Source organism: Lemur catta, chromosome 10 (genome assembly GCF_020740605.2).
Source record: "Lemur catta isolate mLemCat1 chromosome 10, mLemCat1.pri, whole genome shotgun sequence".
In the NCBI taxonomy this organism is placed as follows: domain Eukaryota; kingdom Metazoa; phylum Chordata; class Mammalia; order Primates; family Lemuridae; genus Lemur; species Lemur catta.
Window position 1 is genome coordinate 26629635 of NC_059137.1, and position 15332 is coordinate 26644966.

Genomic DNA, 15332 nt, shown 5'->3' on the forward strand with positions numbered 1-15332 from the left:
TGGGCTTTATTTCACTCTCTAGCATTGTCACAACACCTGCACATTATACATATATTTGTATGTAATATTCTAGCGGTACATGTGGTCCATGAATTGCTGCCAGTCTGCAAACTAGAAACACACACACACACACACACACACACACACACACACACTGCTTTTAAACTTGTTTAGCACCTTGACAAGGGAAGTTTATGTCTATAGAACCTAATAATAAAAAATTTGTGCTTATGTTTTATATGTGTTTTTTATTTTTTCAAAATTATTGTTCAAAATATCAGTATAAAAGAGATATGAAATTTAAAAGAAAAATTTTAAATGGAGCCTTCAAAAAAGATTATCTGAGAAGCACTGGTTTACTTTACCCCCCTGGACTGTGAGCTCTAAGAGAATAGGGTTATTTTTCTCAAATATTTGCTAAACATCTATTATGTCCCTGGTCCTGTACTGGCCTCTGGGACTCAAACTTGAATAAGACACAGACAATGCCCTCTTGGAACTCACAGCTCACTGGAGGAGAAAAACACATAGAAACAAATGGCAGTAGAGAGTGAAAGTCCAGCAGTACACACAAGGTACAGGTTTATATATTTGCACACCTGAATAGAAAACCAACCGTGTAAGTATGTGATAAGCAGGGAATGGTCACAGACAGCCTCCCTGGGGAGTCCCTGGGCTGCACTGGGATGTGTCTTCCTCCCAGTTCACATGAGTACTTTTGTGCTGCTTTCCTTAGCGTCACCTTCCATGTTATATATCTGTGTGTTCATTTGTTCATTGTTTACCTCCGTGGTACTCACAGTGTGGTCCATAGACCAATGCCTATTTGTTACAGTCTAAAATGAGAAAACCCTCAATCTTTCTGCCTTTCACACAGACCACATCCGTGCTCCCTGTCCAGAGATGAGTCTTCTGTTTCCCATGTTGGTCTGGCAGATGGTGAGAGCTCCTGCAAAGTGGCAGAAGCTGTAAGCCAGAAGTGGGAGAACAAGTCACTGCCGATATGTGAAAGCTTACAAATACCTGACAATGTCAAACTGCAAACTGCAGTCAGGAAGCCTGTATTTACTTCATGTTCTCTGAACCACAGTTAAAAAAATAAAAAAAAAAAAACTGCACAAGTTATCCTAGCATTGCCTCATAGAACAAGGTACCTTATTTAATGGAAAACAAGTTGTTTCACTCTCTCCACTGCAGTTCTGAGAGGTAGCATGGTTTTCATAATTATCCTCATCCCATCAAAACATAACACTCAGGGTATGTGTGCCTTCACATACAGCAGATCTGATGTTCAACAATCAGATATTTTAGCAATCACTTAAATCTCATCTCTTTTCTCCCCAAAAAAGACATGAGATAATTAACAAAAAAAAAAAAAGAATATGGGAACAAATATTTATTGAGCAAGACATGTTGCAGAGCCCTTTGATTATTAAATCTTTACGATGGACAGAGAGGAAGGTAGGTTATGCTCATTTCACAAATAAGGAAACAGGCTCACAGAGCCTAGGTGGAGAGACCAAGCTTCAAATCTTGTCAGTCTGATTCCAGGGATGTGGACTTAAGTAGAGTCCTGGGGAAAAAAATACAATAATGGCAAGGACTATCAGAGTTCTTAGAACTGTGCTATAATTGGCTACAGTGTTTTTGGTTTCAAAATTTCTAGTGGCTGAAGCATCAAAAACAAGGAAAAGGGAGAAGAGGATGGTATGAAGACAAATAAGAATGAAGAAGGAGAAGGAGAAGGGAGGAGGAGGAGGAAGAGGAGAAGAAGGAGGAAGATGCGATGAAGAAAAAAAAAATAAGGAAGAGGAGGAGGACAAGGGGGAGAAGAAGGAGAACAGGAAACAGGAGGAAGAGAGGAGCAAAGCAGGCTGAAGGGTCTAATTTGACCCAAAGAAAAAATATAGAGCAGTGGATAGAAAATGTGTCACTTTACCCTACTTTTCCCAGATACCACATCTTACAGACTGGCTTAATTGAGGTGATAGCCCTAACTCAGACCCACAAACAGGGTTTTCTGTATTGCTAGTGGAAGGAAGATTCATTTGGTTTAGATGCCCAATTAGTGGCTAGGAGAAGTGATACCATGCTGTGGAAATTGAGAATACAAACCAATTTATTTTCAAACGGTCCGTAAGTAAATTCATATTAACTAAAGATTCTTCTTTTCTCCCTTGCTGATTTAGTTCTCTCCAATGCCAACCTCACCTCACCCCCAACACACACACACAAAATGGGTTATGGTAACACATCAGAAATGAACCTGTGATTGAGACATCGTGGCTGGTACTTGCTTCACCACCTCCTTCCATCATTCCAGACCTCCGCCCACTATTATCTATAAGAATAATCACTCATTTACTGAGTGCACCGGACTTCACACCCCTGTTAGAGATGCCCTAGGGGAGCTTACAATCCAATGGAGAAACTCTATAAGCATACAACTAAAATATAAGCAAATTCCTATTATAGAAATAGAATTAAGCCAGAGAGAATGTAGTGATGATCGTTATAGAATGTACTGCACAATAATATAATCACAATTAAAAATGTAAAGTACAAAAGGCTTTACAAATCTCCAATTTTTAGCAAAACAAAGCATTTTTATCTCCTTGTTCTCTTCCTGTCTTTATCTATGCTCAGATATAGTAGGCTTCCCCAGAATGCATAACTTTTTCATTATTTTTATTTGTTACATTTTTAGAATGTCTCTATATTGCTCTCTATATAAATTTTATAATTATCACATAATATTTTTCTAAATCAATTTATCATCATTTTTGAACAACTTCTCTATTATTGGATATTTAGATTGTTTCCAAACTCTAGTATAAATGACACTATAGTGAATACCTTCCTTTTTCCCTTTATCATACATTTTCCCTTGGAAAAATTCACAGAAACATAATTACAAACTCAAAATGTCTGAATGCTTTATGATTACTCATTTGTATTAATTTGCTGTATTGCTTTCTGAAAGGCTCATATTTACCTATCATGCCACTGTATTAACGGGTATAGGTGACAGCTTGACTGCAATCTTAAGTAGTATATTGTATTTTCCAAACTATTACTACACTAATGGGTATTTAAAAAAACAAGTTCTTTACTAAATTATATGGTTGAACATTTCCCAAAAGTTTTGCATATTTACTTTTTGAGAGTTTTCAGATTTTTTCAACTTATAGGTGTCATATAATGAAGACATTAGCCATTATCATGTTTGTTGTAAATATTATCTGATGCTTTATTGTCATCTTTTCTCTTTAACAGATGTTTTATGTCAGATGGTCAGATTTGACCATCTTCAACTTCATAATTTAATCTAATATCTCAAGACTTATAATGGCAGCATCATTTCAGAAATATGACATTTTCATTTTCTATTATGTTGACTGGCTAGATTTTTAATGCTATTTGGCATGAGATATAAGTCTACTTTTATTTTTAAAATACATGGCCAGCTATAGATGTAAAACTAAAGATGAATTCTTCTGTTTCCCAATTTATATATAATAAATTTTCACTTCTTATCTTTTTATGTTTAATTAGATGATACTATCTTGCTATATCAATTATTGCCTATTTTTCTCTTATATTTTAATACACAGTAAACTAATCAGCTTTGTTTATCATTCTTTGATTTTTCAACCTTTTTCAGATGAATTTAACAATCATTTGATGATGTAAGAAATTCTACTGAGATTTTGGTTGATAATTATTTAAATCTATAAATGTATTTGAGAGAAATAGACATTATAGAATTTATTATAACATTCTCTACAAGAAAATCTTATGTCCCTCTCAGTTTAAGCCAAAGAGCAAGCTACAGATGCATATATCCTGGATTTAATCTCAGCTTTGCATTCACTCTGTTTGGTCCAGGAAATATTCTTTAAGATTTTTTGTACCTCAGCTTTCCCAATTTTCCTTTTTTTCTTACATAAAAAGTTAGCATATGGTCTATATTGTAAAATATTTTCTTTATGTCATTTATTTTTTTCTTTTTGATGTTTCTTTTGGTATTTTAGGGGTTTTCACTTTTTATTCTAGTATCTTTTCCTTTTCCTTTCCTAGGATTCTACTATTTGGTCTTTGACCTTTAGAGATATCCTCTGACCTACATTACCCTTGGGTTAATCACTGAAATTTTTGTTTTTACATTCTCTTTCCCCTCTCCCTTCTCCTTCCATTATTTAGTTTTTCTACTTCTATTTTTAAAAAATGTATAAAATTTACATATTATTCTTCTACATCACTTATTTTGATTTTAAATCTTGCTCCCATATTTTTTAAGTCTGAAATCTACAATTACATGTATTTAATGCCTCCCAATGTGCCAAACTTTCTCCAGATACAGCTTGGTTGGATAAAGTTTAACCTCCATTAGATTCTTCAGGAAGGGCTCAGAAGTGCAGTATTCCCTGTGTTTTTACTCTGTAAAACTGTTTTTCCTTCACCTTGATTTTAAAATACAAGTTGGCCAGAAATAAAATCCTTCACTAACACTCTATGTCCTTAAGTTTCTTGAAAATAGTGTTCTACTGTTTCTTTGTGTTTTGTTGTTGGGAATTTTGATACCAACTTGGATGTTTTTCATTTTTAAGTGGGTTTTTCTTTTTGCCTGGAGGTCCATTTGATTTTTGTTAGTCTGTGATGAAGAGTTGACTGTTTTGGATCAATTTTTCCAAGTATATGACAGGCCCTTTCAATATGTAAATTTAAGTTATTTTTATTCAGACAGTTTTCTTGAAATATTATTTCAAATATATGTCCTTTTCCATCATTTTGTTTTAATTTCTCAGAAAACCTAACTACAGATATTTTTGGTCTTCTTTGGCTACTTTCTAGATCTATTACTTTTTCTTTCAACATTTTTACCTTCCATTTTTTGTTATCATTGTCTTGGCTATTTTATTTCCACTTCCCAATTCCTCTTGCTATATTTGCAGTTGAATCTATTCTCCTTAAATACCTTTCATTTTATCTTCATTTCTGAGATGATTTTATCTTTTCCTTCAAGTTCTTTTTTGATTTTGATCAACATTAATTTCCTATTTTCTGAAGTGTTCTGTCTATTATAATTCTGAGTTTTCAAATTTTTGATTTGATGAAGTTTTTCAAATCTACTTGTTCAATTCAAGTTGGGATAATGTGTCAGTTTTCTTATGCTTCATGATCAGTTTTAGGAGAATATTTTTTGTTTTATTTTCTTCTCATAGCCTAACAAATTCTGTTTTCTATTCATTGTTCAATGTCTTATATTTTCCTGACCAACAATAACTAGGTTGTGTAGGCAGAAGTGATGGGTTTGGATGGATGGCCAGATTTCCTAGTTCAAAAGTTCTCTTTTCTATTGCTATAGTAAGATAAATTTCTTTAATCAATAGTCACTTAATCAAAGGTCCCTTTATTTGGATTGAAGATGAGGATGAGTTAGTGAGCCTTCTGATTTTATGATTTTCTTTTTTCTGTAGTGTGCTTTATTTGCAAATCTTGTTCTCTTCTTTCCATTCACCACCAAGCCTCTAAGAGACCTCTCCCTCCACAGTGGTCCCCTCTTCCCCAAAAGCAATGGCTTCTCAAGTGGCTGTCTTTAGTCCCATGTACTTTAAATCCTCTATATTTTGATTCTCTAGTAATCAGTTCTCCATTGCATCTTGTCTCAGACCCATTCTCAGTACTTCTCCACTAAGGGCAGGTCTCCTTGTTTATAAGAGTGATTTTATTTGACTCCACCAATACTAGGACCTTCCTAACCCTTCCTTCATTTTTATGAAGTCTTTTCTGGCATGACTTCAGGATGGAATGTACCTCAGCACTGGAAATGTTCCTATGTATTATATTAATCTCCTATTGCTGCTCTAACAAATTATCAGAAACTTAGTGGCTTAAAATAATACAAATTTATTATCTTACAGTTCCAAAGGTCAGAAGTTTGAAATGGGTCTCATTGGGCTAAACTCAAGGTGCTAACAGAACTGCATTCCTTCTAGAGGCTTTAGGAAAGAATATGTTCTCTTGTTTAGTACAGATTCTAGAAGCTACCTCCATTCCTAGGTTTGTGGCCACATTCCTCCATCTTCAAAGTGAGAAAGGTATAGCTGAGTCCTTCTCACACGGGCTTCCCTACAGTTTTTTCTTCTTCTCATCTCTTCCTTTTACAAACACCCCTGTGATTACATTGAACCCAATTGGCTAATCCACGATAATCTCCCCATCTCATGGTCAGCTCATTGTCAACCTTAACTTCCTCTGAAACTTTAATTATTCTTCTGCCTTATAAACTAACATATTCACAGTTTACAGGCATTAGGATATGAACATCTTTCCAAAGGGGGGGGGGCATTACTCTGCCTACCATACCCTACTTATACAGAAATTAGAGTTTGTAGTATTCTATGCCTTTTATGTGCTGTAGGCATGGATTATGGGTGGTTTTATTTGCTCTACTTATTGACATATATGGTTTTTGGAAGAGATGTGAAGAAATTTGGCTTTAGGCAGCTACCATTATCCTACTAGAAACTGGATTTCATCCACTCATTATTTTAAAGGCCAGAATATTATTTCATATCTCTATCCCTTTGTTCATGATGTGCTTGCTACCCAAAATGTCCTTTATTGTTTGGAAAACTTCTGCTCAGGTGGCATTTCTCCTGATTGTACCTAAAAAGAATCAATTATTTTTTTCTTTAAGTCTCCTTTAAGACTTCTTCTTACTCCATCATTCCATATGCTGTGTTATGTTAGAATTAGTCCTTTATGTGTCCCACTAGACCAAGCCAATTTTTAGAATAAAGGATTATTTTCTATTCACTTTTGTTTATGGCATAGCATAGTATATGACACATGCTACATCACTGTTAATATCTAATTAATGATATCAGTTTTTATACCTACTACGTAAACTGAGCCCTTGACACATTGTAATGAATGCTCATTAAGATTCAATGGCATGGGTCTTATTGCCTTCATTTTACACATGAAAAACTGAGACTGAAATTGTGGCCAAAGTCACAAAGTCAATAAATAGAAGTACTGTGGACTTTGATCTTAATCCATGTCTATTTTATTTCCTACAAATCCTAGCTGTTTTCACTTCAACTAAATATGTTCTCAGAGGGACGGAGAAAGGAAGAGTGGTACATTCTTGGAACAGCCAGAAAAAGATTATTACAAAAGAAGATTCCAGAACTCTATTGTTCCCTCTTACAATAAAATCATATGGTCTCTCTAGAGGCCACGAACCTCTGCTAGGTGGACAAATACAAAACTTCTCAATTAGAGTATAATCTAGGGAGTGTGGACTTGGCGTTTAGCATTTTACTTAGAATAAAAAGAAGAAAGACCTCAATCATTTTCCCAAGAAGTCAGCCCAGATTAACTCTGGGGGATGTGGAGATTGTTTAGATATGTCAGAGGCTCAATGGAGGCTTCCAGGAAAAGCAGTCCTCCAAATACCAGGAGGCACAACGCTCTGAAAAACCACCAAAGCACTCGAAACAGGTCTAAAGAAGGGAGATAATCCCCTATTTTCTAAAGAACTAACAAAATATTTCCGCCTTGACTCAAGAAGACCAAAATTGAAATACAAAGGAAGATGCTGAGTGAAAATTGATTTTCAGGTACAGACCACCATGAATTCATAAATTCCACTGTTAAGATGAGAAGGTAGATGTAATAGCCAGAGTAACCGGAGAAATAAGTGCCAGGCTCACGCTGCAAATTGCTTGTGGGCTGGACTTGGATGCTAATTTCACAGACCTAGGGACATCTTTCATATCCACAGGTAACACCAAGCTGGGAGAAGCCAGGGTAGAGCAAAAGCATGGACCTAAAATGAAACCCCCTACAGTTCTGCTTCCAAAAACTTCCTTGAGAATTGGTTGTAATTTTTAAAAGAGGTGATAGCTTTGCAGTCCTGGAAAACAATCTTAAGGCAGGTCTGATGCAAAGAAAGACATAGTCCCTTCGTGTTGACCACTGGACTTAAAGTTGACTCCTGGTACAAGGGCATGCCGCTCTAAGTAAAGCAATAAAGTGATATAAGCCAGAAAATAATTAGAATTCAGAAGTCAGTGCCACCAAACACTGAGAAGACTGAGAGGAGCTGAATGGTGTTACTCAAAAGGAAGGCCAATCTGAGAAAGATGGTCTCTGAATTCAACTTCTCTGTTATTACATGACTTAGTGGCTTTAAGGAAGGAACAAAACCAAGACAAAATGGCAGAGTCAATGTGTCAGGGCCTGTGCGCACAGCTCTGACCTGCACTGCAGGTCCAGGACCTGAAAGGGCCATTCCCACCAAAACACAACCATGGTGTCATAGCTGCCGCTTAAACCAAAGATAAAACGAAATGAAAACACAACGGACAGAAAAAACAAAACAAAACCTCTGTTGGCCACACAATTCCTGCCAGTCACTGCCATGTGATTCTAAGAAAATTTGACTGTTCTCACTGCCTCTGTTTTCCTACCTCCTGTTCTCTAATGAAAATACTCTAATCAAGCTTTCACCCCCACCGATCCACCCAAACTGTCCTCATAAGGGCTCTCAATGCCCTCCACCATGGTGAAGACAATGGGTAATTTTTAGTCTCAAGCATGCTTGACTTCTGGGAACATTTGGCAGAGTTAATTTCCTTCTCCCTCTTGAGACACTTGTCTCCTTTGTCTTCTGCAGCAGCACACTTCCTGTTTTGTTTCATTTTTGGTGGTTCATTTTGCTCGTTGGTTTATTAGATTTCTCTCCTATTTTGCTGGCTGTCCCTTCTCAGGCTTCTTTGCTAACTCCTCCCCCTTCTAATCTCTAAATGCTGGGGTGCACAGGGGCTCAGTACTCAGCTCTCATTTCTTCTCTTTTCATATGCTTACCTAAGATATGCTCAAGCTGTTTTGTAATTAAATATCATCTATCCCACCATGATGACCACATGTGAATCTCCAGCCCCAACCCTCCCCTAGTTCCACCGTGTGGGCTGATAAGCTTCTCACAATCCACACCTGGACGTTAATATGTACAAAAGAGAACTTTTGATTCCCATTCGCTTCTGCATCCTGCACTTTGCACCCTGCCCCATTGGTTCCCCTTCAGCCCTTCTTAACTCAGTAAATGAGGAGGCTTCTCAGACCAAAACCTAGAAATCGTCAAGTCCACATGCCAGATTGTATTTTCTCATCTTTAAAAAATATGTAAACATTGGCCATTTCTCACCATTTGCATCTCATGCCCACCACCCTCGTTCAGGCCTCTGCTTCTCACGGGAGCTAGTAGGAGGCAGTAGTCCCCTCACTGGTCTTTGCTGCCACCTTTGGCCCACCCTTGCCCTTGCTGTACACTTCAATTTTATTCCCCACCCCCAGCCAGAGAGGTCATTTTCAAACGTAGGTCAGATCATGACACTCCCTTGACCAAAATGCTCCAAAGTTTTCCCAATCACTTAGATTAAACTCCAAATTTTTGCTTTCTTAATCCTAATGTCCGCATAACTAACACTCCTGCCTCCTTTATGTCTTTGCTCAAAGGCCCCTTTCTCGGTGATCTCACTCTGGCCAGCCTATATTTGAAATTGCAAACACCATCCCTTTACTCTTGGTCCCACTTACTCTGATCTATTTTTTCACAGCATTTATCACCATTGTTTGTGCTCTCTTACTCTCTACTGAAATGCAAAGTCTCATAAGATTTGTCTCTGTCTTATTCACTGATTTGTCTCAAGAGGCTAGGCAAGTGCTTGGCATGGAAGCACTCAACTGACTCCATAATGCCCCAGCGACTGTGCCTCTGCCTACTTCCTGACCTCCTCTATTGCCTTTCTCTTGTTCTCTGTGCTCCAGCCACACTTGATGCTCCTCAAACGGACTCCTCTGCTCCTCTGTCAGCCCCTTTGTGCTTACTTTCCCTCTAACTAGAACAGGTTTTGCTCTATCTTCATAAGGGTTACTCGTTAATTTCATTCAGAGGATACTTTCCAGATTCTCCTGTTGATTGTGTGCTCTCTGTGTCAGATTATATCACTATTCACCCAACACCCCTGTGTCCCTTCCCTGTGGTACCCACCCAGTGGGAGGATAATAGAAGTCAGGAATGGCCATTCACTTTCCTTTGACTAATGACATGCGGACAGGCAAGATGCATGCCACTTCCAGACAAAAGCTTTAAGAGCCAGCCTATGGTTTCTTATCTCTTTCCTGTCTGCCACCATGAACACAAATGTTCCAGACTGATAGAGAAATGGCCTATAAACATATGAAAAAAGGCTCAACATCACTAATAATCAGGGAAATGCAAATTAAAACCACAGGAAGATTACACCTTACCCCTGTCAGAATGGCTATTCTTAAAAAGTCAACAAACAATAGATGCTGGCATAGATGCAGAGAGAAAGGAATGCTTACATGCTGTTAGTGGGGCTGCAAATTAGTACAACCTCTATGGAAATCAGTATAGAGATTCCTCACAGAGCTAAAAGTAGACCTACCATTCAATCCAGCAATCCCACTGCTGGGTATCTACTCACAGGAAAAGGAGTTACTTTATCAAAAAGACACCTGCACTCGAATGTTTATGGCAGCACAATTCACAATTGCAAAGATATGGAATCAACACAAGTGCCTATCACTTCAAGAGTGGGTTAAGAAAATGTGGTATGTATGTGTGTATATATATATATATATATATATACACACACACACACACAATGGAGTATTACTCAGCCATAAAAAGGAATGAAATAATGTCTTTTGCAGCAGCTTGGATGGAACTGAAGACCATTATACTAAGTGAAGTATCTCAGGAATGGAAAACAAACACAACATGTACTCTCTAATAATTGAGAGCTAAACGATGGGCACACATGGGCCCATTCCAACGTAAAGGCCATTGGAATCCCAAAAACGGGAAGGGTGGGAAGCAGTGAAGTGTAAAGTCACTTGTAGGGTACAATGAGCACTGTTTTGGTGAAGGGCACACTAAAAGCCCCAACTTAACCATTATACAAGATATCCACATAACAAAAACTTTTGTACCCTCTGAACATTTTGAAGTTTAAAAAATAATTAAATTAATTGTTTCAAACAAAAAAAAAATGCTCCAGATTGATGCTACTCTGTCAGTCTGGGCCCCAAAGTAAAACCGTGGAGCAGGGGTACAGTTGATCTGCAGTAGACACACAGCAGGAACAAGGCAGCTGCTTGGCTATCATCAGCCACTGGGATGGGGGGCTTATTATTGCAGCATAACCCAGCCCTGTACCCTCTGCAGCACTTTTCATGACCCGAAAGTATAATATGCTTTTATTTGGTTAATTGTTCAATATCTTCCACTGGAATGTAAGCTCATAAGGATAGGGACATTGTCACATTCACTATATTACTATCTCCTAGAATGGTGCCTAGAGGTGCTCAATAAATATTTATAGAATTTATTAATGAAATTTGGTGATTCTGGACAGCTAGTCCTGGCCAGTGCGACCTGTGTGTGCAGTTATCCTGGAGCTGCTATGCTTCTCTTAAGGAAAAAAGTGCGCAGAGAATGCTAATCCCACAGCTTCCCTCTCTAAGAATCATCCTCCTTTTGCCCTCCCATCCTGCCTATCCTGGTGTTGATGGCGCAGAGTATCTGGATAAATCCATCCCTGACAAGGGGCAGCCAAGAGAGGCTTCCCCACGCCATTCTGATCCACATGAACTGCTGAAGGTGTAGTTCTTACACCTGGGAGGGTCCGCCTACCCAAAAACTTCATTTTTACTTAGCCAAGCACTCTTCTCTATTTTAAGAAGAAAGTGGAGGAAACTCTTTTTCTTATGTACAAAGACATACAGATACCACAAGGGACAGTGGTCGTGTTATCTCTGCCTGTTTATTATTAATTATGCTAAATATCAAACTCTCTGCTCCTCATCTATAACAGGGCTAGTAGTTCTCAAAGAAATTGTTGAAGGAGAAAAGGGAAAAAAAAGCAAAAAAAAAAGGAAAAAATTAATTTTGTTTAATCCCAAACCTTGACCAAAGAGAAAATTGCTTGTTTATTTAATGTGATTATAGAGACTAAACTCATAAAGCCTTAGAAAACACAGTGAAAAATCATCTAGTTCTTCCTTCCTCTTTTCCCAGAAACCCCTACCTTTATGTCCAAAAAGGGACTTCAAAGGACAGTACATCCCTCTTCTGCCCACTCCCGATGATCAGGAACTCACTGTCTCACCCAATATGTGGACAATAATGACTGTTGGAAATGTCTTCCATGAATTCAGCTTGAGGTCAGTGCTCTACAGCTTCTCATGCAGTATCCCTGGCTCTAATCCTTGCCCCCACAATCAGGCTAATCCTTTCCTAGGTAAGCCAGTTGTTTGGATAACTGGAGGAGTTAATCCACGGCACTTGGGGTTGACCCCTCCAGTTATCCAGGAATCTCTAAGTAGATATTTTATGTGAAGACGGTAAAGGAGGCAAAAGGAACAGTCGGCACTTTGGCAGCAACCAGAATGAACGTTGCAAATCCAAGGGCATTCAGAGTTGCAGGAGAACTGTTTCTGGGAAGATCTTGAAGGAAGGGAGGGAATTGCCAGGATTGAGCCCAGAGAGAGAGGATTACGAAGGTGCTTGTGACTAGTCTTCAGGAATTTGGATTTCACCCTAAGACCGTCAAGGAACGTGGATTGATCAGTTTGAAGCGGGAATCACTTGATAAACATTTTAGGAAGACCATCTTGACTGTAGTGTGGAGAATGGATTGGACCAGGGTAGGAGGTAAGGAAGAATTGGGGAGACCTTTTAGGAGGCCCTTTCAGTAATGGGGGTTCAATATCACGGTGCCTTATACAAAGAAAACAGCAGTGAGATAGATGTTGGGGAATTAAGGGATACTTAGGAGCTAGAATTGACAGAACTTTGGGAACACTATCTTTTTAATAGAGACTGTTTAAAAGCCTTATACAGAAATTTTCTGAGAGCTGTAGGATATATTTTTTGAGCAAAAAGTCCAAAACTCACTCTGTAAAATCAGGGCCTCTGTAGCATCTCCTTCACCTCTCTAGGGCTTCGGTTCCCCCTGACTACCGTTGGCTCATTTTATCTGTAACAGGCCAGATGCATTCTTTGTGGCAGAGAAGAGAAACTTCGGGCAGGAAGTGAGGACTCTGCACCCTGCTCTCTTACGGCAACATGTCCCTATACACGTATTCAGTTAATTGGCAAAGGGCCAAAACAAGACTGCATGTAGGAGGATGACAGTGGTCAAAATAAGACAGAATGCACAAGTATTTAATTTGTTTTCTTTTACATCTTCAAACAATGCCTCCGCATACAGATAAAAGATTACCAGATGTTATATGTAAATTTATAGTACTTAGCCTTCCTCCATCATTTCGGTTTTAGAGGCAGTAGAGGGACGTGGTTAAGACAGACCTGGGCTTGAATCTCAGCTCTACCCTCTCACAAGCAGTCTGACACTGGGCAAGTTGTGAAACCTCCCTGGTCTTCAGTTTTCTCGTGTGAAAATTAGGGTGAACAATTCCCAGCTCATCTTAATTGAGAGAGTAGACAGAGGGGAAAAGTGAGTGCAATGCCTGCTACAGAATAGTCCTCAGTAAGCAGTGAAAATGGTGGCGTTTTGTGGTGATATAATAATTGAAGGGTTAAGTCTGCTTCAGAAACCTGTTATATTCACTTCCACAAAAATAAGATTCTACCAAGCCAAGACCTTCTTAATTTTCCTGGAGTTAATTCCACGTGCCCTGAGAAGTTGTGTTTTCTTCCCTCTCTGAAAGTGGCCTAACCCTTTCACTAGGTGTGTTTTGTCTTGAGAAGAAGGAAGTGAGCCTCAGCCAAGGCTTTGTCCCCTAGACCTGTCCCAGATGAGTCTTGCGCCACCACAACCTGGGCTCTTCCTGCCTCTTTATTGTATCAATCCCTAATAGTACCGTGTCTGTCACACTTGTCACCCTTTTCTGGACTCCCAGCTCCCCTAACCATGCTTCAGCTCCCTCTCAGGCAGCCCCCACCTCTAGGTTGCTTAGGGATCCATGATCTATTTCACTATCCAAAACTCCAGATCCATAGCCTCTTTTTTGGGAGAAGGAAAGGGCTGTGGGGTTCATATCCAGAGACCCCACAGCCAATGTAAGAGGCCAGAGGACATACAACTTCAGCAAAGTAACACTAGGTCAGGCATCACCCTAACTTCATTCTGCTTTTTCACTCCTTGGAGGCTATGGAGTGTGGTGGTGAAGAACCCAAACTTGGGAATAACCCTAATGTGTTCAATTCCACTTATTAACTCTGAGACTGCCTTGAACCTGTTTGCTCACTTGCAAAATTTGGATAAGAGTACTTATGACCTCATGGGTTTGTTTTCAGGATTAAATGAGATATACATTTAATGTGCTTATTTCAGTGCCTGTCACATAATACTGCAGTCCCCAACCCTCTCCCTCCACCCCCCGACCCCCTGACCCCATAGACCAGTACCAGTCCATAGCTTGTTAGGGACCAGGGCTGCAGAGTTCTGCCACCTCCCCCACCCAGCAGGAGGTGAGGGGCAGGTGAGAAAGTGAAGCTTCATCAGTATGTACAGCTGCTCCCTATCACTCTCATCACAGCCTGAGCTCCGCCCCTCCCTGCCCCCCATCCGTGGAAAATTGTCTTCCATGAAACTGGTGCCAAAATGGTTGGGGGGACTGCTGAACATGCCCTTAACTAAAAGACTAAAAGGCACTTCTGCTGCTGTTGTTATGACATTGATTATGATTATTATTCCTAGACTCACTGGAGTCCAGTTCTCTTCATGGCCGATAACTCACAACTCTTATTTTTGGACATTAAGTTAAGCAGGATCTGACCATTCCAAGGAAATGTCTACTGGCTTTGTCTGAAAAAAAATCTCTGCACCTAAAATGCTAAAGCAAGGAAACTATTGCTTCCTAACACATGGCAGCATGACTATAACTGTTTACATGTTACAATTGACAAAATATTCAATCTTCTTGGAACCTCATCACCACTCGGGGTGATAAACAGAGTAAAAGTCACCAGGCCTACTTAGAAAGCTGGCCAAGAGAGGTTAGGTGACTTGCCCATAGTCATATAGCCAGAAAAAAGCAGAACCAGAACTAGAATGAAGGTGTTAAACTCCAGGTCATGCTTCTTAATTCTTAGGTTTGAGCTGCTCTACTCAAAATCGACCAACTATTTGGCCCCGGACTTCTGGGTCTGATGGGATACAGGCTATAGACTGCATCCTGATGGTGCTTGACCTCTGGTCATCCTGAGAAATGGGAACAAAAAGAACAGCAAAGAATTTCAGAACTCCAAAGACCTTTATACG